The 25,783-nt window shown below is 39.9% G+C and overlaps 1 long non-coding RNA gene across 1 annotated transcript; it reads right to left on the reverse strand.

Annotated features, from left to right (window-relative positions):
• Positions 1–327: 327 nt before the first annotated feature.
• Positions 328–19,366, reverse strand: LOC140701885 (uncharacterized). Its single transcript, XR_013538351.1, has 5 exons — positions 19,268–19,366; positions 16,783–18,083; positions 16,387–16,439; positions 14,975–15,089; positions 328–5,498 (listed from the first exon to the last, which is right to left on the reverse strand). It is a non-coding gene; the product is annotated as an uncharacterized LOC140701885 (long non-coding RNA).
• Positions 19,367–25,783: the final 6,417 nt, after the last annotated feature.

Genomic DNA, 25,783 nt, shown 5'->3' on the forward strand with positions numbered 1-25,783 from the left:
ACTGAGAAAAGCCTCTTTTGATGGCCTTTACACTTGAGCAGGCTCATACAGGGAGACACAGTCCTGGAGATAGCTTGGGGCCGAGCCACTTAGGGCGTAACAGGCTAGAACCAATACTTTGAATTCTGCCCAGAAATGAATCAGCAGCCAGTGAAGGTTGGTGGACAGACATTTGCTAATGATAATAATATGTTCCTAACCCCAAATCAATCACTTTTTATCATCCTGTTTTCTTGAAGAAAGCTATTTTCTCTTATGCTGTATTAAAAGTCTTCCTATTTTAATTCCAAACAGTAAATACTAAAGATATTTTTTAAATAACAGCAATTGGACTCTATTATAAATTTATTTTTTCTCTTATTTTTTTATGTATTTATTTCCAAAGAATGAAAAGACAATCGACCATTTTACAAATATTAAATACAAAACTATTCCCCACATTTCTCCAATTCACATATATACCTTTCCCCATCACCTTTTAAAGAAAAATTGACCAACAATCTAAGTTTCTTTTCAAACCACGTCTCTATTTTATCGGCATATTTTAATAATGGCTTCCAATTTTCCGTGAATTTACAATGGCTTATTTCTCCTCTATGTACTCTAACTTTATTTGTCATTTTTTCCATCAGCAATGTATGCCATATTTTACTTGTGAATGCTTGCAGTGAGAGATCTTGGGCTTTTTTCCAAGTTTTAGCTATTTCGGATCTTGCAGTGCCTATGAGATTTGCAATTAATTCTTTATATTGTAGTTTCTCATTTCCCCCTGTGAATAATGAAAATAACAATAATGTTTCATTAATCTCTATTTTTTGATTAGTCCGTGTTTCTATCCATTTAATTACCTCCAGCCAAAAAGTTTCTATTTTGGGGCAAGAAATCCACATATGTTCCAGAGTTCCCTTTTGTCCGCAGTTCCTCCAACATTTATCAGATATATCTTTATTAATTCTGTGTAGTTTTGTAGGTCATAGATGCCATCGATGCACAACCTTTAGAACCATTTCTTTTGTACTTGCTGAAATAGATTTATATGGATATTTTTTCCAGATTCCTGTCCAAATTTCTTCAGGTATATTAATATTTAAATTTGTATCCCAGACTGTTTTAGATCCTCCACCTTTTCCATATTCTTTTTCAATAATGCTTTTATATATTAGTGAGGTCACTCCTCTCTTTTTATTTTTATCTTTTTGTATACAATATTGTTCGAATTCAGTTAATGTTCTTAGAAGGCTAGTTTTTTGTTGTAAGTGAGTAGCGAAACTTCTTATTTGTTTTATTTGGAGCCAATTGCTTTTTATTTGCTTTGTTTTCTCTTCTATTTGCCTGATAGTAAGTGGTTTCCCTGACTCGAACAAGTCATTAATTCTGTATATTCCAATTTGCTTCCATTCCTTAAATTGTGCATATTTTTCTTTAGACTTAAAATCTGGGTAATCCATGAGGGCACATAAAGGGGATACTGGGGGGGCCAATGTTTTACTATGTTTTCTCCATATCCTTAATGTTTCAGAAATGAATGAGTTCTGTATTTGTTCTCCTTTTCCAATTTTTTTGTAGTATAAATATACTTGTTTACTATGTCCATTTTCATTTCACTTTCCATTTTAACCCAATCTGAATTTTTACAAGTCTCGTCAATTTGTATAAGTTTAATAATTTGGTTTATTTGCAAGGCTTCATAATATTTTTGGAGCTGTGGTATCCCTAATCCCCCCTTTTGACCCTGTCTATATTTGATGCTATTTATAAATCTTATCTTCTTTCCCTTTCCTGCAATAAAATTTTCTAACTTTCCTTGCCATAGTTTTACTTTTTTTGTATCTGGCTGTAATGGGATATTTTGGAATAGAAATTGAAATTTTGGTAATATATAAGATTTAATCAAAGCAATTCTCCCCAGCATTGATAAGTTCAAATTGACCCACTTTGTCATTTTTTCTTTTGCAAATTTAAATAGATTTTTATAATTTCTGTAGATTAATTGATTAAGATTTTTTGTTACCCATATTCCTAAATATTTAAAACTTGAATAACATAACTCTAAATGAGATGCTTTTCTAATTTCATTTTGTTCCCTAATAGGGATATTTAAACATAATAATTTAGATTTTTGGAAGTTAATTTTAAAACTGTATATTGACTATACTTCTCTAATATTTCTTTTAAATGTTCTATTCTTTGTAATGGGTCATCCAAAAAAAGGAGCATATCATCTGCATATAAGTTTATTTTGTGTTGTCTATTTTTTGTGGACAGTCCTCTAATGTTTTCACTTTCTCTTATTTTTGTTGCAAGAGGTTCTATTATTAATGCAAATAAGATTGGAGACAAGGGATCGCCTTGTCTAGTTCCCCTAAATAATGTAAATTTTTCAGATTCTAATCCGTTAATAAGTACTGTAGCACCTGCTCCTATGTATAATTCCTTTAAAACTTTAATAAAATTTTTACCCATATTCATTTTTTCCAACAGATCAAACATGAATTTCCATTCCACCCAGTCAAAGGCCTTAAGGGCATCCAGTGAGAGTATTGCCATCTTCTTTTTTTTCTTTATTAGCTGTGTATATAATATTCAATACTCTCCGGATAGCATCACACATTTGTCTTCCTGGCATAAACCCATATTGATCTGTATGAACATATTTGGTTACAAAGCTACTTAATCTTTGTGCCAATATTGTTGAAAAAAATTTTGATCTTGATTTCGCAGTGTTATAGGTCTGTAAGATGAAGGAAACATTGGATCTTTTTCTGGTTTCAATATAGTTATTATTCTGGCCGTATGCCATGACTCTGGTATTTTGTCACCTCCCAAAATTGAATTAAATAGCTTTAGAAGATGTTCTATGACATCTTCTTCCCATACTTTATAGAAATCAGCTGTGAATCCATCACAGCCTGGTGCTTTTCCTTTCTTAAGTTTTTTGATAACTGAATTTATCTCAATTTTTGTTATTGGGCTATTTAAATAGTCTTTATGTTCCTCTAAAATTTGGCTTATTGGTAATGTTTGTATAAAGTTTTTAGTATTTATGTCCGATGTTACTAATGATTTATATAAATCTTTATAATACTCCATGAATGTAGAAAGTATTTGTTGCTGTGAATTTACTGTTATTCCTTCTTTCGTTTTCAATGAAACAATTGTTCTTTTTACTGCCCTCTTTTTAACTGCATGTGATAGCAGTTTAGTGTTTTTATTTCCAATATGTACTTGCAAAATATATTTAGAGATGGATGTGTTGATTCAAATTGCAATATTAACAATGGGAAGGTCATCAGCATCAGATAGGCAAATGGTACAGTTTTATCAGCTGTGAGTCTAGAAGGTCTGCAGAGTTGATTTGATAAAGTCAGTGAAGTAAGCAATGAGCATGGACCAATATTCCCGCTTATTTTCCACCAGCACTAAGTGAAAACCCCAGCCCACATGTGCAAAGTTCCAGCCACAACCAGAACCAAATGAGTGGCAACCCTAACTGTAGGTGTGCAGCACCAATACGTACAGCTCTGGGCAGCTGCACACTGGTGCAGCTTAGAGAGAACGTTGGTATGAACTATAAATGAATATTAAAGCTTATGGCAATCAGTAAAGAGCAAACAACCTAAGAAATTCAGTTAAAGATCCAAAGTAGAGCACATTGAAGAATGTACAGTACACTGGAATATAGTGACATTTTAGCCAGGCAATAAAACAGAACAGAGAAAAACTGGAACACCTTCTTTAGGAAGAAAAATATAGTATACAAGAAAATGGCTTTCAGAATACGCCTTGTATCGTGCTAATATACTTGGATCTACTATATGGGTTGGAATCATGGATGTTAACACTGAATACTGCAAAAAAAGGATTTGAAGTGTAAATTTATCTGATAAGAATTTTGTGGATTGAGAAGGTGACCTTCTCAATCCACAAAAGCAATCCACATTCAGCTTAAGTGAGTGAATAAAGACCAAGAATAAGAACCACAAAGCGCAGTAAACTAAGATAATTTGGTCGTGTAATAAAAAACAAGGGGTGCAGATTGTTTCAGCTGATCCTTCAAGAAGTGCAAAAGAAAGCAGAAGACCTTTTTGACTGAAAAACCTTACCAACTAATGCCAGATGAAAGACAACATTATAATTTGAGAGCTCTTGCGACCATAGTCAGAATCGCCCCAGTGATGCCTATCCTCTGGTAGAAGAGGGTTGATAAGAAATAGTTTGCTCTACGGCTGAAATCCTGTTTGCAGCATATCCCCAAGTGTCATTTTCCATCTGTTCCTTCCTGAAAAACAACATGCTGCTGCTGGGATTCTTGGGATATATGTGCGCAAGCTTGCATGCACCAAGCCATCACACAGCTGCACCCCCGAAAATTGCAGCAGTGGTGGACTGTTTACCAAGAAGGAGCAGAAAAGAAAGTTAAGAACAGGATTTCAGCTTATTTTTACTTTGTAGTAAGGCTTACTTTGGGCTTACTCCACACATATATGCTCAGAATTTCGGTCTTAAACAGAATTTTGAACATGAATGAGGCATTCATGGACAGCTGGGACTACTAAAGGAAGAAGAACTCATACCTGAGTGATAAAACTCACAAAAAAACAACAATCCAGATACTTGCTTCCAAATAATTAGTTTCTGGCTTAAGTTCAGTTTTAATCTTGTTGAAGTATCTCCCTTGATTTGGATAGATATCTACCCTTGAGGCGAGGTGAGCGCCATGGAGGAGGAATGGATAACTTGTGGGTTTACCCACCCCTAGCTTTGGTACACGTTGGCTTCTTGAAAGCCAGAGAAACTATCAAGCAATGTATTTTGAGATGGGCATAGCTCTAGTTCTGCATCATTTGGACTCCAGGAGCTATACCTGAAATATTACCTTTGTGGTTAGGGTTTATTAAATCCCATAGAACTTTCACCCTCGTCGTTTCAGGGTGTTACCTACCTTCGGGGCTTCTAGAAATAAGATATGGCCTATCTCTTGTTCCCAGTGCTTCTGCCCCCATCAAATCAGATCCGGTTGAGACTGCTGAATACATTTTATTGGAGTGATTATTTTATGAGGAAACGAACGTTTATATATTGAATTGACAGAATAAATTTCAGACATCTAGCATACTGACAATACAGTGTTTAAATAGAACATGGTTCATCGGTGGTTAAGAGAATGGATTAAATTACAGGACTGAACTCTAATACAAAACTCTTTGAAGTACAACTTTTTTTAAAATAAGTGTAAGTTCATTTAATAAATAACAACAGTAGAGCAACGTTTCTGCAAATGCACTGTGAATTCTTGGCCTGTTGATGATGCAATCATCGGTTCTGTTGCTGGACTTGGAACTGCTGGAAAGCCTTCTGATGCGGACTGGTCCTGATTTGTCCTGGTTTTCTCTGCTGATTTCTCTATATCTTTCTTTAAAAAATAGCTGCATGAGTAGCAGCAATTGTTAGCTTGTCACGGCACAGAGATTTTCAAAGTCAGGCTTATTCTTTGAAGTCTAGAAGAGTGAATAAAATTAACAGTTAGTGCATTTCACTTCAGAGGCACCCTTGCAAAATGCATTGATTCACATCCAATGTTCTCATATCGATAAATGAAATTCTATGAAGCTGGGAACGAGCAATACTCCTTCCTCACCACTCTCCTCCTCCTCCCATTCCACACAAGTTTTGATGTGGCAATCATGGTTTCTGTAAACCAGGACTCTCCCTTCTGTTAACAGTCGAGCCTGATTTAATGATACTGTAGTTTACTAATCTAGAAATAAGGGATACTTCTAAACAAGACTTTAAAAGTACATTGTTCACAGTACACTATGGAGAACGTCAGGCATATCCAGTTGATATAGTTTCGGCATCAGGTCATATTTTATTTCAGAAGTGTGCTGGGAGTTTTAGATGCTTCCTTTTACAAGCTTTATAAAACAGCAACAAGTCACACTACTTGTAGAAGCAGGATAACATAAGAAATCCACATAATTAACCAATCTGTTTAATGGGGTGGACCAGATCAGAAGCAAAGTTCTATTCATTTCATCATCATGTGGTTTATTCAATGCAAAAAGCATAGACATCTTTATTAAATGTTACTGATGACTTGTTTGTTTAAGATAAAAAGTAAAGGTAAAGGTTCCCCTTGACAATTTTTGTCCAGTCGTGTCCGACTCTAGGGGGCGGCGCTCATCCCGCTCTTCAAGCCATAGAGCCAGCGTTTTGTCCGAAGACAATCTTTCTGTGGTCACGTGGCCAGTGTGATTTAGACACGGAACGCTGTTTACCTTCCCACCGAGGTGGTCCCTATTTATCTAGTCGCATTTGCATGCTTTCGAACCGCTAGGTTGGCGGGAGCTGGGACAAGCGACGGGTGCTCATTCCGTTGCGTGGATTCGATCTTACGACTGCCGGATCTTCTGACCCTGCAGCACAGGCTTCTGCAGTTTAGCCCACAGCGCCATTTATTTTCACGCCTCTTACTAGTTGCTAGAACAATCCCATATATTCAGTGTACGTAGAACCAGATAATATAACAACCGTTAGGTATTAGAGCAGAATAAAATAATGTTCCATTTTTATTTTTAAAAATACAGTTCTCAGTTCAATATCTGTGCAAGTGAGACTGCATGACTGTAGAGCTAAAGAATATGGCTACTTGGTACAAGTATGTGGAAGAGAAAGAGAAAGATGAACAACAGAAATCAGTAGCAACACATAACTGAACATTTTGTAAGATCCGATCCTAAGCTTTAGAAAATACACCCTTTCCTGACTTGATGGTTTTTAGTTTACCTAGAAAAAAGTGTCAGCTTCAGGAAGGCAACTCTGAAACTTTGGAAAGAGTCAATAAGAAATGTGCCATTAGAGATCAATGGTGGCAGCCAACACACTGCTGTCTGTGAATCATACTCTTTTTTCCAAAGAGAACCATTTAATCAATTAATGATAAATGATTCAACAAATTTTTACCACTGAAGGCTAACAATTGCCACCACCATCTATTCATCCCCAAACCCCTAACAACTGATCTCTAACAAATTAATTTTCAAACTTAATAACCGTATAATAACAGTATGGTATCCTGTCTTACAGTGTAGTTGTTTTCGCTCTATCCTAAGTATTTGTTTACTTGTGCAAAATGTCTTACAAATACAGTGGTGCCTCGCTTAACGAGTGCACCGTACAACGACGAAATCGCATAGCGATCCCTTTTTTGGGATCGCTAATGCGATCGCTCAACGAGCTTTAGATAGGGCGAAATTCGCTTTGCGAAGATTGGTAAGCGTTTCGCTTACCGATCTTCGCAAAACGAAGCTCCGACGATCAGCTGTTCGGCGGACAAAATGGCCATCGGAAGCCCCAAAATGGCCACGCGCAGCGTTTTCGCGCCCTCCCCTCGCTTAACGGGGGCGCGAAAATGGCTGCCGGCCATAGGAAACTTCGCTGAACGGTGAGTAAAGGAGCCTTTTGGAACGCATTAAAACGATGTTTAATGCGTTCCAGTGGCTTTCCCTGTCCCGTTCAGCGATGTTTCGCTATAGCGAAAGTTAATCCGGAACGGATTAACCTCGCTATGCGAGGCACCACTGTATATATATTCCAAGCAAGTGGAGAAAATCAAACAACTCTCATACCATCTCAGTAAACTGATCAGTACAGGCCAATCGGACGTGCTCAGGAGTTGCTGGACTATCCAGAATAAATATCCTGGGTAATCCTCTTTCTTTACGTGCTGCAGCAACAGCATCCTTTATAGCAAAAAACACAGAGCATCCCAGGAACAAAGCTGGCTCACCAATTGCCTGCAGATGACCATAAACACATATGCATGTGAAATACGTAATAATAAGAAAGGGTGATGATTGTAAGTAGTTGCAATGTTGTGTGTATGTAGGAACTCAAAGATTACTATAAAACAAGCTTTTCTCATAAATTATAAAGGAATAACTAGGGAACCTACTGTCACCCTTCTATAAACTGTAATCTCAGGGAATGTCACAGAAGACAAAAATCTACCTCACTCATATGTACATGTTGCTTTAATCCTTCCTGAATTTGCAATCATTGCAGACCTGAGTCAGATCTACACATGAGACAAGAGGCATGATTGTGGACTCAGAAAGGATTAAAAGTGACACATAGATCTAGTCCTCTTAATTAAAGGCCCTTAATTTGATTTGCATGGACTTGAGATAAATGAAATGGGGTAAGAACATAATGATGCTTTCTATATATGAGACCTATATGAAGGTAAAGGTAAAGGTTCCCCTTGACAATTTTTGTCCAGTCGTGTTCGACTCTAGGGGGCGGTGCTCATCCCCGTCTCCAAGCCATAGAGCCAGCATTTCGTCCGAAGACAATCTTCCGTGGTCACATGGCCAGTGCGACTTAGACACGGAACGCGGTTACCTTCCCACCAAGGTGGTCCCTATTTATCTACTCGCATTTGCATGCTTTCGAACCGCTAGGTTGGCGGGAGCTGAGACAAAGTGACGGGAGCTCACTCCATCGCGTGGATTCAATCTTACGACTGCTGGTCTTCTGACCCTGCAGCACAGGCTTCTGCGGTTTAGCCCGCAGCGCCACCACGTCCCAGTATGTAGAGTACAAACAATTTTTTTTCAAAGAAAAGGATTGGGTAGCATAATATTCTGACAGTGGTGGTCTGGTCCACAATTAGGGCAATGGTGGCACACGTGGTTCACTGTACCCCCAGTAAGGCCACACCTGGTTTTGCTGTTCTTTCTACCCCATCAGTCACAAAGGGCATCAGCTGTTGAAACACTTCCATTCCACAGACATGCAAGGAGAGATCCCAGAACTATTTTTAGTACATTGACACCCCTCCCCCCTCAAGATTGGCATGCAGGTCATTTTGAATTTGGCCTCCCTGCAGATGTGTTTTTACACCAGTTTATTTGACGGGGTAAATACATAATACACCTTTTATATTCTGTTTGATATAGAGATACGATTACAATATAGCTGAATAAAAATGACTGAAGCATAAAAATATATTCAGTTCTTCTAAATACCTCCAAAAGGATATTGTGCCTCTCTATCCACAGTTTAAAACGTGAGAAAATTTCCCCAAATTCGGCACAGAGCAAGAACAAACTATCTGCGGCCGCTGTGCCAGATTTGGTGCCGAACTGAACTCCAGTTTAAAAGTTACATTTCCCCCCTATGGGCTGCCTTGTTTTTAGCATTGCTATGTAGAATGTTGATTGGCTTTCATGCAGCAATAATCAAGCAAAGGGAGAAACACAGAAGGTCCTGTTTTAGTGGCTGCAAAAATGAATCTACGGTGGGGTGGGTAAAACACAGCCCTCCAAATATTGTTAGGCTGCAAATACTCTTACTGTATTCCTAGCCAGAATAGACAATGATAAGGAAAGATGGGAGTTGTGCTTGTACTCCAACAACATCTGGAGGTCCACACTATGCCAACCCCTGCAATAAGATCTCCTGTGTATTGTCTTAACTGGAGAAGCAGTGGAGATACATCAGCATATATTCTTACAAGAAAATGGGTAATGTGTATCTGTCAAAATTGAGGTCTAATGAATCTTGACATGCAAGGCCTGGAGTTAGGGTTTGGTAATGTGGTGGACACTTTTGCTCACAACACTATGCCATGTAATGTGATAAAACAAAAGCAGATTATGAAGAGCTCCAAAAGGATCTCAGCAAACTGGGGGTATAGGCATAGAAATCGTGAAATTCCATGTAAACAAGTGTGAAGTGATACATATTGGGGCAAAAAAAGAGAGCCAACTGTCCATACACCTTGATGGGATCTTAGCTGGCAGCAACTGACTAAAAAGAGGTCTTGGGATTGTTATAGAGAATAATAATAATAATATGCTGTCAAATCAAATCTGACTTATGGAGACCCTTTTCAGGGTTTTCCAGGGAGAAAATACTCAGAGGTGGTTTACCATTCCCTTCTGGGGAGTGTCCTAGGACTGTGCAGCTTGTCCAAGGCCACATAGGCTGGCTGTACTTACAAGAGGCATGGCGGGGAATCAAACTCCAAACATCTGGCTCCACAGCCAGATATCTAAACTACTGAGTTATCCAGCCAGTTCTTTGTCATAGATAGGTTGATGAAAATTTCAACCAAACCATTGTGTGTCTGCTAAAAAACCCTAAATGTTACGTTGGCTATGACAGAAAAGGAATAAACATAAAATAGAATAGCCAATGTTATATACTGCTGGATGAAACGGATTTTCTGGATCCATTTCAATCAGGTTTCAGGCCGGGTTTTGGTACAGAGACTCCCTTGGTCGCCCTATATGATGACCTTTGCCGGGAGAGAGACAGGGGGAGTGTGACCCTGTTGATACTCCTGGACCTCTCAGCGGCTTTCGACACCATCGACCATGGTGTCCTTCTGGATAGGCTGGCTGGGTTAGGAGTTGGGGGCACTGTTTTACGGTGGTTCTGCTCCTTCCTAGCTGACCGTGTCCAGAGGGTGGTGCTGGGGGACAGTTGCTCTGCCCCATGGCATTTATGTCATGGGGTTCCTCAGGGCTCCATACTGTCCCCCATGCTGTTTAAAGCGTGCTGCTTGTTTAACATCTACATGAAACTGCTGGGAGAGGTCATTAGGAGGTTTGGGCTGAGGAGTCAGCAATATGCTGACGACATTCAGCTCTACCTCTCATTTTCCACCAATCCAGGTGAGACGGTTTCTGTGCTGAACTCGTGTCTGGACCTGATATTGGACTGGATGAGGGTTAATAAACTGAAACTCAATCCAGACAAGACGGAAGTGCTGTTAGTGGGTGCTTCGCCGGACAGGTTGGAGGGCCATTTCCCTGTCCTGAATGGGGTTACACTCCCCCTAAGGGACAGGGTCCGCAGCCTGGGGGTGCTCCTGGACCCCAGTCTAACTTTGGAAGCTCAGGTGGATTCGGTGGCCAGGGGTGCCTTCCTTCAGCTGCAGAAATTATACCAGCTACGGCCCTACCTGGACGAGCGGAGTCTCATGACAGTTACACATGCACTGGTAACATCTCGTATTGATTATTGCAATGCGCTCTACGTGGGGCTGCCTTTGAAGACGGTCCGGCGACTGCAACTGGTCCAGAATCGAGCTGCGCGGCTGGTGAGTGGTGGGGCTGCTAGAGAGCACATAAAGCCGATTCTGTATAATTTACATTGGTTACCAGTTGCTGTCTGGGCCCAATTCAAAGTGCTTGTTTTGACATATAAAGCCCTAAACGGCTTGGGCCCAGGATACTTGAAGGACCGCCTCCTTCCATATGAGCCTACCTGGCTGTTAAGATCTAGCCAGGGGGCCTTTTTGAAAGAGCTGTCCCTCAAGGAGGTAAGAGGGATGGCTTGTAGACAAAGGGCCTTTTCGGCAGCTGCCCCCAGACTATGGAACGCCCTCCCAACTGAAATTCACCTGGCACCGACACTGATGATATTTCCTGTTCCAGAAGGCCTTTAATTGAAATAACATTAACTGTGGGTCTTGATGATGGCAATTTTAATTGTATTTTAATCGTATTTTAATTGTATTTTAATCATTTTATATTTTATTGTATTGAATTTTAATTGTTGTAAACCGCCCAGAGACCTTTGGGTAGAGTGGGCAGCATATAAATTAAATCAATCAATCAATCAATCAATCAATCAATCAATCAATCAATCAATCAATCAATCAATCAATCAATCAATCAATCAATCAATCAATCAATCAATGCTACCCTTATAAAAAGCCAATGTGCAAATCCATACTTGGAATACAGATCAGCACACCAAAAACTAGATATTGCAGAGTTGAAGAATAGCTAGAAAAGGGCAATCAAAATGGTGATAGGACTGGAGGAACTCACCTATGACAAGACTGCACTAAGGGGAGACATGAAATGAACGAAAAGGAGAAAATGGATTGTGGGAACCTTTTGTCCCTCTTTTAAATCAAAACAACTGAATTGTGGGAGATATGGACAGATAAAGGAAGCATTTCTTCACCCAGCTGAACTGTGGACTTCATTGCCATAAAATGAAGTAATGGCTACTCACCTAAACACTTTTGAAATGGGATTAGATACAAGAAGTTCTGGTGTATCAATGGTGATTAGTCAGGATAACTATGTATAGTCTCTTAGGTATCAAATGCAATTTGTATGTGCGGGGGGGACACAAAATGGAGAATGAAGTTGACATGCACTTGTGGTGGGGGCTTCACTCAAGGAACAGGCTGGCAACCAATGTTCTCTCTAAGGATTGTACAATCAAGAAAATCCCCCTGGGTTTCCAATCTCAAACAATAAATAGAGTCCTGATATACGCTTTTAATTCCTCCTTCATTTTTATTACTGAAAGATTGTCAAATGCTTGTACTGATTTTATAAGCACAAACACAGGGGCACATATGTAATAACAATGCAACTGTTGTCTCTTTGCAGTTGCAGATCAGTGGAACAGGCTTAGAGCTGCAGATGGAACCAAGGTTGTCAAATGTGGGTGGCCTTTTCTCCTCCCACAGTTCTCTGTTGTGCACCCAATGTAAATGTAAAGGGTAGCCTTTCAGCCACACTAGAGCTGCTTTTTAAAAATGGATGGTATGTCGAGAAAGCACTGAGATTTTGGTGCAGTGGAGAGGAAGGGCTGGGAAACTGAGGAGCAATCAGACAGTGATAAAGAGTAACATCTGAACAAACTGAAAAGGGTGACTTCTCTAGGAGGGATTCCCCTTTAAAGCAATCCTTCTCTCCATGCAGAAATTGCTCCAGACTAGCACCAAGAAAAGAGTAGCCGTGCCACGGAGCAGTCGGTCTGGTTCGTGATCTCCTTTGTGTCAGGTGATTTCTCTAAAATATCTCACACTAGACTGTTCCACAAGCAGTCCAAAATGCAACTTATTTTTCCATCTGATCACACCCTAAAATTAAGAATGCATATGTAAAAGTGCATTGAGATTGTTGTTAACTGAAAACTGAAGGGTTTTTAAAATATTTACCTTGGATGAGTTAATTGCATTGATATTTTGAGATGAAGAAAGCAAAGAGACGTAAAATTGTTCTGGGATATCGCAGACAGCGGGGATTTTATATTGGTTTGGGCCATAGGTCTTCAAAAGTCCTTCAGGAGAATATTTTAATACCTCCATTGTATAAAGTCCAAGGCCTTGTACAAAAGCACCTTCAATCTGAGAGGATAATTATATACATATCAGAATTATTTCCAAATAAAGTGTTAATGTGCCAAGAGGAAACAAATTGTTTTATGTTCAACATCCAAGGAATGTGTTGGCAAATTCAACCCTAATCTGATTTAGATGTTTTTGAGAGCATGAAATACGTGTTCATAAAAATAGATTATTTCAATGAGAGCATGGAATCCTTATTTATTAAAAAATAGATATCTTGAAGAAGATATCACTTCTAAGAAATGGTTCACAACACTGTTGTGTAAATCCCATTTGCCATTTAAAAACAATTGCATAGTATCACATTTTCATTTTGCTGAAGTTTAATAAGATTGAATGGCCATGCTAGATGTGACATTGGTCACATTATTTTTGCACATGGGGTACAATTCTGTTGGAAGTAGTGAGTCTAAGCTCTCCACCTATCTCAGCTAGATCAAGACCGTAATGGGGGAAAAGGACAGATTGAACACTTTAGTATCCATCTAGCCCCAATCTTGGGGCACACCAGCTATTCACAATGAGACAACCATGTACCAAGCACAAGTATCAGAAAAGCGGGATACAAGTGGAAGGAAGGAATTGTGCTCAGGTTCAAGTGTGTACAATATATGTACAAAAAGCAAGGACCTGAACTAATCAAAATTAACTACACATATGGTTAACACATGTTTCCATTTCATGCTTATGTATAACCTTATATATCCATAGTAAATATACTGCAGGTCTAAGATCGAAAAATATCAGCAATACTTCAGAGCAAACTATCGGGCAGTTACAAATGGCTGATACATACCTGTCCTATATCTATAGCTGGATAAACAGAATAAAAAATAAACATTGCATAAAATTATACTGATATAGGTAAAAACTGAAGTCTCGTTCATCCATATATTTAAAAAATATGTGGCAATAAAGAAGGATACATCTGCAATAAGTATCTGGTTCATAGAATCATGGAATAATTGAGTTGGAAGAGGCCCAGAAGTCATTTTCTAGCTAGACAACCCTAGGAGGACATTAGAAAGAAATATAGGGACAAATATTGAACAAGATCAGTTGCCACATTATTGCTGTCCTTTGGAATTAATTTCAAGCTGGCTAGGTGGGGGCAAGAATCAGAGAATCATTGAGCTGGGGTAGCCATTGAGTCCAAACCCCTGCTCAAGGCAGGAATCGAAGTCAAAGCAGATCTGACAGAGGGTTGTCCAATTTTCTCCTGAATGCCTCCAGCGCTGGAGCGCTCACCACCTCCCAAAGTAATTGGTTCCATTGTCGTACTACTCTAACAGTTAAGAGTTTCCCCCTCCTCTGATATTCAGCCTAAATCTGGCTTCCTGTAGCTTCAGCCCATTATTATGTGTCCTGCACTCTAGGATGGGATCACAGGAAAAATTGTCCCTGTATCTATTCTATCTCCCAAGATATTAGTGCAGTAGTTGGTTTCTTTTTTATTATACTATACAGTGACTTACTCTAGAACTGTATGGAATGTGTGGCCTGTTAGATGATGTTGGACTGCAAGTCCCATCAGCCCCTAGCCGCCACAGCCAATGGAGAAGGGTTATGTGAGCTGCCATCTACTAACATTTGGAGAATCACACATTCTGCCCTGCTGCAGAAGATCCTTTAAAAAGAAGGACTTTCTTTTTAAAAGAAGGGAGATCTCATATAAGTGGAGATTGCAAGAAATGGAACACAAGACTTAATTGGTAGGATGGAAGCAGTCTTTCAGTACTTTTAAGTTCACATTTGAATTACCAAATGGAGTCTCAACACTTAAGAGCCACAGGACAGGGATATGTTTACCTTATGGTCTCCTGTTAAACAGTCTATTTCAACCTCTGAACAAGGAGCTCCAAAAACAGAATATTCATATGGCCGGCCTTCTCCCTTTTCCCAATCCATGTTTGTTTTATAGCCTCTGATGGAAAAAAAGTGCAAATTATGTTAAAATTCTGACCATATGGTACCATAAATGAATATTAAATAAGTATTCATCATTAAGTCTTGCTTGTATAGATATTTTAATTCAAGCACATTTATTTTTATATATATATTTGTAGCAGCAGTGAGAGCCTTCAATGAAACATTTTCCTTTAGTCACTGTTTAAATTCAACTCCAGATAAATCACAAAAGGCATTGTGGCTGCAATTATTTGTGAGGTTATTTTATGCTAAACGATATGTGGAAGCAGTGCTTTAATGGAAGACCAAGAAGGATGATGTACCTCTTTGATATATGACTACATACACAGGTTCTCAATTCTTGTCCGTCAGAACTGGCACAGGATAAGGCCATTTATTGATCCGATTTATAGAGATAACAAGTTGCATTTGGATCACTCTGGTGGGAATGCTGCTGGTGCATTTTTGGTGGTGGTGACTATCAGATATTAAAGGCTCCTCCACCATCCCAAGACTCCCAAAGGCTTCCTCAAGTTGAAAGGGATCCTTTGAAAGCTTTGGAACTTGAGAGAGGGGAATAAGAAACTTCTAATGGAAGACAGAAGGCGATGGTTGATGACATCACCAGCCTTGCATGTGTGGAGCGGTGACAGCAGGATTCTGGCCTCATTCTTATAGACAAGTTCTAAACCACAGGTGATTATTCTATCCAAATTGTTTCTTTTCTTAAGTTTTCCTGAAGCAGCTGCCATGGAATACCCTCAAAGTATGTTTTAAGTCCCATCCCCATAATTCTTCCTAGCAAGATCTTCTGTTTAACTAAATTGTAATACATGAAGGAGGGGGAAAATTAAAGTTAGACGTTCTGCAGCATAATTGCTGAGAGAATACATTCCCTTCAAATTTTATACAATCTGGTGGCTGTTTTCTGTCCTCCTAGATTTCGGTGAGAGCCTCTGTTCACTTTTTTTTTTTTTAGCTGTGAGACCAACCACATATTTTGATACAACTGGATTTCCTTTGGGTTTACAGTGTATTTCACTTCAGGTGTTTATCACAAGACAAGAAGAAACAGGAAATATGGAGAAGGGAGGAAGAGAATGCCAGTTGTGAAAGGTATGAAGTGTATAGACTACAGAGAAAAGGATCCTCCTTTGACTACCACTGTTTTTTGCTGCCAGATGCACAAGCTTTAGGCACTCTTAGCTGCAATATCACAGACATTGTGGAAAAGGCAATAATGGAAATTTCTGTTCAAATGGTTCACATTTTCCAGAAAAAAAAGTAAGCATATGCTGTACAATTGAATGTACCTGAAGTAGCCAGTAGCTGAAAGACTAATACTTTGACGAAATGCTTCTCTAATCTGTAAAGGAAATGTAAACATGTTGTATCATACTTCCAAGTAATTTCTACGGCCTTAGAATGCAGCATTTTTGTCATAATTGTAATACTGTTTTCTTGACACAATTGTAATAAGATTACATTTTCAGTTTATTTAAAAAAAGCCACAAATAAGTCGCAATAGTGAAAAGCATTCTACGCACAATCTGCAGTTCTTGCTGATTTCAGTGGAATTCACTTCACTGTGTGCCTTGAGACCAATCTAAAGTGATGGTTGCAGTTTTGGTTTCAGGAAAGGCAAGAAGGCTACTATAGTCTATTAGGGTAATAACTGTGTATTTTTGCAGCAGACACGAAAGGATTACCCAGTCTTTCCATGTTCCTTCAGGATTTTTGTTCATGACAGGCTTAAGTCTTTTCATAAGAGTCTCATAGGCATTCTAAGAATGAAAAACCATAAAACAATTAGCATTGCCAAAGACATTGAGGAAATTATTTTGCTTTAAGCAAGGGGCATGTCCAGGGCCTCTCATCATGCTTAGAACAGGTATTAGGGCAATAGTAGCAACTGGCCTTCCTAGTACCAGCTTCACTACATCACTATCACAGCAACTGAAGCAATTTTAGTTACATGGGATTCTGTGGGCCTTGGTTTCATTGATCCAATGGTATACAATGCAAACTGCACTGGACCCATGTAATATGGTGGGCAAAAGAACACACCTGGGAAGGATGAGGATACTTTGGTAGTGCAAACGACCAGACACGATGCATTTCCAACATATGCAGGAAAAAAATGGCATGCACCTGTAGATGATCAACTGTGACTATTAGATGCAAGTCTATTTCACCACAAAAAGGATGAGAAGACATAATCATGCAGACTTACACTGTGTAAGCAATACCCATAGGTGTAACATCAGAATCCTATGATTGTTTCTTTGGCCACGCAAAGAAAGGGAGGAAAATACTTCCCAACCAGATCTGCCAACTGGTAAATAAGCTATTCCAGTACAGCAGGTCAGGATACCCAAATTTTGAGCCTTTTAGTGATCCTGTTGACACCAGCTGGCAGTCAGAACAGGCTGCTTTATTTGTTTTAATGACACCTATCTAATCTGTGTTTTGCCTTTGAAAATTATTTAGTGAATGAAAAGTAAAAACTTATTATATTTATTTTGCAAGGGCAGCCCATTTCCTTCCAGTTTGGTAAGGGGTTCCCAATTAAGTACCATCACAGAGCGCATTCTGAACACAGTGAAAATTATTTCAAAATATTTCCTAGAGTTTTGTAATTTACAACAGTTGTGTAATTTTAAAAAGCCAGAAAATGGAAATTTTTCCAATGCATTCTTCATCTTCCACTTCCTTACTCTTCCCATTTCCATTCAATACCTTTATAGTTGTCAACAACTTTGTCCCAAGGTAGAACCAATCTAATTAAATATAATGTAGTCTTCAGTCATTGTCCCAGAAAGACATAAAATGATAACTTCATGGATCACTTAACAAGAAAGAAGGGGGAGATATGTGCAACCTTAACTGCCATTCCATTGATATCAGTACCAATAGAGGCTGCCGTAGGTCTTGTATCAGGCACAGTCACTGTACTCGTTTCACTGATATAAATATAAGATGTTGGGATCCTTAATTCACGACTGGCAACCTGTTAGAAACATAATGTGCAGTGATTTGTATTGAATTACAGTGTTTGTTCAACAAACAGAGTGGAACATCGTATAGGCAGGCCTTCCCTTCCAGTTAATTCCGGTCCTCTTTCCTTTTCCCCCCTCTTTATTTGATTTATGTTGTATTTTTCCCATTGCAGAATCATGTAATTAATTAATTGTTATAAATTTTTCTTGAACTTGTTATGTTTTATGTTGTAAGCCACCTAGAGTGGTCGAAATGACTAGATAGGCGGGGTATAAATACAATAATAAATAAATAAATAAATAAATAAATAAATAAATACTTATAATGAAGAACTGGTCTGATCGGTAAGAAAAGAGGACTGCAGCAATATGAGTTATTTCCCTTTGCCACCCAGGCTAGGCAGGCCTATACTATTTGATCTAGTCTGAATACTAATGGATCTAGCCTCTATTTCCATGGATCATGCATCTTTCTGTTGAGAAGGCCTGCTTCTCTCTTGAGATCTTTTTTGATGTGTTGAGTTACTATTGACTGAGTGTCCCTCTCCTGCCATAGGAATAGAGAAATGAACTCTCTGTGGAGTGAGATGGATTCTGAACTTCTCTGTTTACTGATAAATGTCTTGGTCACAGTGCTCTCATTTCTCACTAACGGATGCTTGCAGAATCAAAAGGAATGATGCAGAGCTAGGTGGACTGCTCTCAATCCCAGCCTATTGCTGTCTTTCAGCCATTCCTGACTGGTCCCTAGGACCTGCCTTGTGAGACCCCCCCAACAGTGCGCTGCCCACTGAGTCAGGCTGAGGTCCATGATCAGGAGCTCCTGGGTGGGATTACTCAGAGGTGCTAGAAAGAGTGAAGGAGGCCATAGCTCTGGGGTCAAAGAGACGGGGCCAAATTTGCAAGAAAGTATGTCCAGTTTGCAGTAAATTAGGCCCAGTCACTATAATCTTCTCTTCTTCAAATATTCCAGGTATTGCAACCACACCAGAAGAGGGGAAAGCCCATGATTTCAAGGTCTGTCTGGATTCCCCCCCCCCCATAAAACTAAGTTATAGTTAGCCAGTTTCTATTGGCTTTTAAAAACTAAATAAACATACAGCCTTATAAAATCAATGAATATATTATCCACTGCTTCCACGAGACTGAAAAAATTATTTGGTATGTAATGTGCATAGAGATGCCAGCTTATTACCTGTATAATTTTGGTATGAATACCTTGACCTAGCTCAACACCACCATGAGTCACCAACACATGCCCATCTAGGTAGATATGAACAAGGGCTGCAGCCTGTAAACATCAGATTTAGAAACTCGTCAGGATTTGATATATCGCAGGAAATGCGAAACACAATGAAATGAAAGGGTTATAGTTAATAGTATGGTGATCTAAAAGAAATAAATTGCCAGATTTAGTGTCTTTTATGCCAGGGATGTTGGCAAGCCTTTGCGTCTGAGTCTCAAGTCTCAGTCTTTGGTCCCAAGCCCCAAGCCAGAGTCCCTATTAGAAACAAGTTTTGTTCCCCAGGAAAAAGGGAGGGGTGGGTTAGGAGTTGTGAGTCGAGTCTCAGTCATTGGGGAAAAAGAACCCTGAGTCAAATATATATATATATTTTAATGGATCACAGTTAATGGATCACAGACCATTCCAGCAGATGATTAAAGTATATATATATTTGAAGAAGGGAAGATGATATATATTTAGATGGGTACCATGCTTGCCATGGGTATATTTGGGCTTTGCACAGAAATATTATAGAGGGTAGCTCTTGAATTTCATGAAACATGTACATTTAAACAGGCTTTCAAGCTATGATCGCAATGTCAAGTTCTTTTATTGGAGTGGTGACAATTAGAACAAAAGCAGAGTGTTCTAAAGTGACTGAAATGTTCTCCATCTGCTTTTCAGTTTGTTTTAAAAAACGTGATTTCTGCCCCTATTATTAAATAGAGATTTAAGACCTGTTTAGGTGTCACTCAGCCATCCATTATTTAGCTTATTCCCCACTGTGGCTGTTTCTGCCACATGGAAAGGGATGCATCTGCTGAGGAAAAAAAAAATCATGATCACAGGTGGACTTTCCAAATAAGCAAGAAGCTCAGTTTCCCAAGGTTCTTGCTCAGGTCTTCTTCCATGAGCAGGAACCTCTGTTCCGCAGGAGCTTCAGTCTCCTTGCAGATAATGATGGTGGAGAGAAGAAATGCTGGCCACTTGGGATACAGACCTATAAGCATATAGTAGAAGTTGTAATTTCTGATCCCAATTGTAGGGATTCTCTGCAGAGTATGCCCTAATCATGCACATGAGGGTTGCATTGAATTTCTCTGCAAGGCCATTAGTTTGCGGGTGATAGAGGGTGGAAGTTACATGCTTAATTCCACATAGTTGCCACAATCTGTGCATGAGCTTAGATGTAAAAGATGATCCCAAGTCCGTAACTATTTCAGACGTGAACCCCAGGTGGCTCATATAACTAAGCAAGGCATCAGCCACAGTATGAGTTTCAATATTTCTCAGAGGGATGGCCTCAGGGTACCGTGTGGCATAATCAATAATTGTTAAAATAAATCAGTTCCTCCTCTGGGTGACTCTGGGCAATGGTCCTACGATGTCCAGACCAATGCATTGGAACGGGTTAGAAATAATTGGTAAAGGGCATAGCTTTGCTTTAGTCTTATCGTTGCTATTCCCTTGCCTTTGACACACATCACACTTCTGACAAAATTCTTTTATCTGCTTCCCCATTTCAGTCCAGTGAAAATTCTGGGATATTCTTTGTTTAGTTCTGGTAATGCCTAAATGAGCAGAAAAGATGTCTGAGTGCCCCCTTTCCATTATTTTCTGTGGAAATTTTAAAGGAACCACTAATTGCTTCTGAAGATTTTCCCCTCCCTTCCTGGGATTCACTAAGATCCCTCTGTATAATAGGTCCTTCTCTATAAGGAACCTTTCAGGTCTTTCAGGGGTTAATGGTTCTTCAGTAACTTTTTCAAAGCAACGTTGCAGTGTGGAATCTGCTTTTTGTTCCTGTGTAAATGTATTGTTTTGGGGATTCCTAAGTTGTATTAATTCAGCTGGCTCATCATTGTCTCTCATTATTTCCACAGGAATTTCATCTTTTTCTTCAGCTGGCCTTTCATTTTCCTTCTGGGACCGAGTCTGTACTAAAACTCTCTTCACATGCTCAGCGAGGTCAATCCCAATTAAAACTGCCGCTGGCAATTGCGCAGCTACTCCTGATCTCCATTTTCCTTCCCAACCTTGATATCTGATGGGTATTTCAGCGACTGGCAGAATAACAGCTGCTTCTCCAATCCCCTTAACAGTCATGCTTTCCCCTTTCAAAATGTATTCCTGAGGGACAATCTCAGGATGACATAAGGTTACTTGAGAGCATGAGTCCTTCAGAGCCATATATTTATTGTTATTAACATAAATATTATCACCAGAAGTTTTAAAGAGTTCTTGGTTCGTTTCAATCAGGTAACAATGCAGTATTTGCACCTCAGGAAGATCTGGTTCTCTGTTCTCAGCTTGTGTAGGGAGATCAGACTGGGTTGCCATGGCGCCCAGTTCCTCCCTCTTGGTGGTAACTTGGTCCTGCTGTAAACAGTATACAGCCTTAGGCTTAGGCAAATTTCCCTTTTGTGGCCCCACTTCTTTATTCTTACTACACTGGGCTGAGAAGTGGCCCTTCTCCCCACAACGAAAGCAAGTTCGAAATTTCATTTGATCATTACCAAAGCCTTTAACCCCCTTTCCTTCCCAATCCTTGTTTCTGATCTGGTTATGATCTGGGATTTCTATTCGTGTCCTCCCAAGCTTTCCTTCCAACTTTCACCTCAGAAAAGCTTGGCTTTCAAATGTGTGAAATAAAATCAGCGGCTTCTCCCACCTCTTGAAGATTTCTGGGTTTTTTACCCCTCACTAGGTACCTCAGTTCTCCAGGTAGAAGTGAATAGAACTGCTCAAGTCCTAAGATGTTTTTAATATCCTGTACAGTCTCAACTCCCTCCTGTTGAAGCCATTTGTCAAGATATCTGGTCAGGTTTGCCCCCAACTGAGAGTAAGAATCTTCAGGTTTCTTTGTCAGAGCCCTGAACTTCTGTCTCAAATGCTCAGCATTGATGCCATATCGAGCGAAAACTAACTTTTTATATTCATCAAAATCTTTTATCACTTCCACTGGCATTTCTGCATAAATGTCAGCTAAGCCTCCACTAATTTGAGAACTCATCACCATGCGTTCAGATCCCCTTACTTCAACATCCTCACACGCGCGCTCAAACATAATCATAAAAGATTCAGGGTCATCACCCTTCCTAAATACTGGGAATATTTTAAGGTCTGCCTTGGACAGATGTCTCTCATCAGAATTAGGCTGTCCATTGTTGTTGTTGTTGTTGTTGTTGTTGTTGTTGTTGTTGTTGTTGTTGTTGTTGTTGTTGTTAGCTTGAGCTGTCAGCTCCAACCTCCTAATTTCAAATGACATCCTCTCCTTCTTTAAGGCAATCTTTTCTCTTTCTAGTTCTAAAGCCATTTCTCTCTGTCTAATTTCTTTTTCTAGTTCTAAATTCTGCTGTCTTTCATCAGCTCTAGCCTTCATTTCTAGTTCCATTTGTTTCAACCTGAATTCCTGTGCTTGCTCCAATTTCCACTTTCTGAATTCTATAGAGTCCTCCCCCCTTGAGGCCTCCATTTCTTTTTCTGAGGTGATTTCTTCCTCAGATTCTTCCCTTTCTTGATCTGAGCCAACTGCCATATCAGTAGGCACTTCGGCTGCTTTCTTTCCCCATGTGGGAGGCATGTTTAGTTATTTAAGCTTCTTCTCCAATTTACAAGCCCCAAATTTAAAACGTACACTTTTTTCCTTTCAGTGAGAGAGTCTGTGCTATATAGTTGCTTCCGCAGCAATCATCTACTGGTAAGCTACTGTGTTTAGGCCTCTGGCTCCCAGCCAGGCCTTTCACAAGAGACAAAGTTTCTCCCCCTGCCTCAGGCACCAAATAACCAGAAATATCAGCTTTAACTTTTTACCAGTTTTTTTCTGATTTGAGTCACCTCAGCTTCTCTGCCCTTGGTCTCTGCTTTGTCCCCTCAGAACTCTATCCTTTGAGCTCAGGACAAGCCAGCGAACTGGTCCCAGTTTCTGCTTGAGGTAAACTCCCTCCAGAAATGGTTTCCTCAGAGCCTGTCCCTGTCTTAGTCCCCCAATCTGAGCTTAGAAGCCTTCCCACTAAGCTTTCTCCCCTTGAGAAAGCTCTAGGAAGTTTACCCACTCCTTTAAGCTCAGATTCCCTGGCTAAAGATATTTTTATGCTCTGGGCACCTTTCTGTTCTAAGGCGTTACTGGATCAAATTCGTATCCCGGCGCTGGTCACCACTTAATGTGACAATCTCCTCTGAAGCCCCTATTCCCCCAGGCCTTCAAAAAGTTCTCGCTGTTCTTCCTTCTTCGCTGCCACCAGGTATTGCTGTCTCAATACCAATCACTCAGGGAGACATGTGTACTTTTGAAACTTAACTTATTTATTTGATCAGGGAGGGTAACATCTGATTAATATACAGTAGGTAAATCACAGGTTGCTAATCACTTTAATCTGAATCAGTACTGCATTAACTTTAAAGCTGTATCCAATCTCTGTACCATTCAGCGTCCTCACAGATCTCTCACTCACTCTTAGTTCACTCTTAAGTTTGATTGATTTCGAAACCTTTATTGGCATATAAACGGACAACAACAAAACATAGGTACAAGCCAAGCGATGATCAGAGTAAACGTAAAATAGGAGATACACTCAACAAATAGTATCATAGGTAATGGGTTAAATTGGAAATTTCCAAAAGATATCTTGCAACGGCAGATGTAATCCGCGGGCAAGAATCATTCAGGAAAAAGGATAGGGAGTTGGGCAAAAGAGAAAGCCACGGTTCGAGAAACAGCTTTCTCAGAGATGAATGCGCCGGGCAATGAAATAAAATATGGTCCAGGGAATCTGGGAGGGTATGACAGAAAAAGCAGAGCCTATTTGCACGGGGGATCTTAGCGAATCGGCCTGCATGAACCGCCGAAGGGAAGATATTGAGGCGAGCTAACATAAATGCTCTTCTCTGACCAGGGTTGGTCAGTGAAGAGAAATAGTTAGAAGGGCGTCCTAGGGAAGGAGGAAGACTGAAAAAAAGGGGAGAACAAGTGGGGTTTAAGTCAGCTGAAAGTGACTCAAACTCAAGCTGCCAAAGTTTGTGTTTGATCAAGGAATGGGCCTGTTGTAATCCCAGGTCGAAAAGGGATTCTAAGTCCAGTCCTAGGGATAGAAGTTTGGAGTCAATCAGTTTAAACCAATTTGAAGTGTAGGAGTCACTAAGAAGGTCAAAGAGAAGAGAATTGGAATTAGAGTGGAGATGAATACGGAGCCAGTATTTGAAAGTGGAGACCCAGGCAAGAGTAGAAGGAAGGTGGGTTCCCAATTCAAGTACCATGGTGGAGAGGCGAATCATATTGGGAACACCTAAGATCTTTCTAAAGAAGACAGCGGCAATGGAGTCAATGTCGTGGTTTACAGCCTCTATCCAGATGGGGACCCCATAAAAAAGGTGGGATAGGAGTTTGCACTGGAAAATATGCAAGGCTGCTGGGACAAACTGGTTGCCCGAGAAGCAATGGAATTTAGAAATTGCATTGAGTTGGGATGTTGATGTGGAAATGACCGATTTTTTGTGTGAGGCCCAGTTTAGTTTGAAATGGAAAGTGAGCCCGAGGTATTTAAAGGTTGGCACTTGTTGGTAGGATTGTGTACCAACTGTCCAAGTGGATAGAGGGCTAGATTTAGAAAAAACAACTATTTTAGTTTTGGAATAATTTATGCTAAGATCGTTGATGGAGCAGTAGTCTTGAAATTTGGCTAGAAGAAGACGCAGCCCGGCTTTGGAGAGGGACAGCAGGACTGCATCGTCAGCATAGAGGAGAACTGAGAGAGGGGCACCGTTAAGAGAGGGGGAAGAGTTAGTAGCTTTACATAAGAAAGGAGGGAGATCTGCAAGGAATAAGTTGAACAGTAACGGGGCTAATATACACCCTTGACGGACACCCCTGTTAACTTGAAATCTATCAGTTAGTGTATTGGAGTTTGGGAGGCGAATCTGACATGTGTTTGAAGAGTGGAGACGCCTAAGCAGAAAGAGTAGTCGAGGATCAATGCCCCATTGAGATAGTTTGTCCCATAAGAGGGATCTGTTAACAGAGTCGAAGGCACCTTGAAGGTCAACAAAAGCAGCAAACAAACTAGATTTGTGATGAATGGAATATTTTTCAACTAAATGGGATAAAAGTAAAGCGTGATCAAGAGTAGAGGCTCCAGAGCGGAAGCCAATTTGCTCTTTCCCCGGAAAATTAATGGAAGAAGCCCAGGCAGAAAGTTTGGCTAGAAGAGATTTTGAATAAAGTTTGCCAATAAAAGATAGAAGGCTAATTGGGCGGTAGTTGCTAGGGAGAGAGGGATCACCTTTTTTGAATATTGGAATCAGAGTGGAGATTAACCAAGAGTTAGGAAGGATGCCAGAGTGGTTAACTAAGGTGAAAAAGTTAGCCAAGGAATGAGACCACCAATGGGGGTTACTGGTCAGAATCTCAGTGAGGACTTGATCAGGGCCTGGGGCCTTACCAGACTTCAGTGAGCTGATTAAATCCAGTATTTCCTCAGAAGTAACAGG

Source organism: Pogona vitticeps, chromosome 1 (assembly GCF_051106095.1).
Source record: "Pogona vitticeps strain Pit_001003342236 chromosome 1, PviZW2.1, whole genome shotgun sequence".
NCBI classification, from domain to species: Eukaryota; Metazoa; Chordata; class Lepidosauria; order Squamata; family Agamidae; genus Pogona; species Pogona vitticeps.